Below are 1,421 nucleotides of genomic sequence, written 5' to 3' on the forward strand. Positions count from 1 at the left end.
TCCCGCATTTCCCCGCATTTTCCGGTATTTTCCCATTTTTTGCCCCTGAATGGGGGGGACACCGGCCACCAAGCCCCTTCCTTTTTAGCCTGCCTGGACCGGCAAGGCCCCCCCCCCCCCCCCTCCGCCTGGACATCTCTCGCCATCTCTCGCCACATCTCGCCCATATCTCCCCGCATCTCCCCGCCCGGGCCGGACAGGCGGCGAGATGCATGTCGGCACGGCGCGGGTGCTGCGCGCCGGTGAGCGGCCTGCCCCTCCCTCCCGACAAATATCTAGAACCAACGCCCGCCGCACACAGGACGCGTGCGCACAGAGCGGTGTAGAATGCGTGGCGTGGAGTGTACCCCCTCTCACACACACACACTGGAGTAGACCTCCCGGGGCCACGGTGACCTCTGTAGACTTGCCGTTCGACGCTGGCATCCCCTACCCCCAAGGTACCCGAACCCACCCCCTACCCCCACGGTACCCGAACCTGTAGACTGCCATTCGGGTCTGGCATCCCCTCCCCCCAAGGTACCCGAGCCACACCCCCTACCCCACCCCCACGGTACCCGAACCCGGCACTGCAGACTTGCCGTTCGACTCTGGCGTGATCCACGAGCTCGGCTCGGTCATGGCGGTGCTCCACTTCGCTCGCGAGGCGCACGAGGAGCAAGTCTGGAAAAAGTCGCTGCAGCCGGCGCCGCGCCTCGTGGCAGGACATGTCTCGGACATGTCCAGGACATGCCCGAGACATGTCCGAGACATGTCACATAGGCGCCGCGCCTCGTGGTGGTGCCGTCCAGGACATGTCCAGGACATGCCCGAGACATGTCCGAGACATGTCACATAGGCGCCGCGCCTCGTGGTGGTGCCGTCCAGGACATGTCCAGGACATGTCCGAGACATGTCCGAGACATGTCACATAGGCGCCGCGCCTCGTGGTGGTGCCGTCCAGGACATGTCCAGGACACGCCCGAGACATGTCCGAGACATGTCACATAGGCGCCGCGCCTCGTGGCAGGACATGTCTCGGACATGTCCAGGACATGCCCGAGACATGTCCGAGACATGTGACATAGGCGCTGCGCCTCGTGGTGGTGCCGTCCAGGACATGTCCAGGACATGCCCGAGACATGTCCGAGACATGTCACATAGGCGCCGCGCCTCGTGGTGGTGCCGTCCGGGACATGTCCAGGACATGCCCGAGACATGTCCGAGACATGTCACATAGGCGCCGCGCCTCGTGGTGGTGCCGTCCAGGACATGTCCAGGACATGCCCGAGACATGTCCGAGACATGTCACATAGGCGCCGCGCCTCGTAGTGGTGACGGCCGCGGGCGCCGCCACCACCAGCGACTACGAGCTGCACGGCTGCTTGCTGCACGCTGCCACAGGGCAGCTGCTGCCAGACGCGCTGCGCGGGCATGTCCGC

Source organism: Emiliania huxleyi (assembly GCF_000372725.1).
Source record: "Emiliania huxleyi CCMP1516 chromosome Unknown EMIHUscaffold_174, whole genome shotgun sequence".
Lineage (NCBI taxonomy): Eukaryota > Haptophyta > Isochrysidales > Noelaerhabdaceae > Emiliania > Emiliania huxleyi.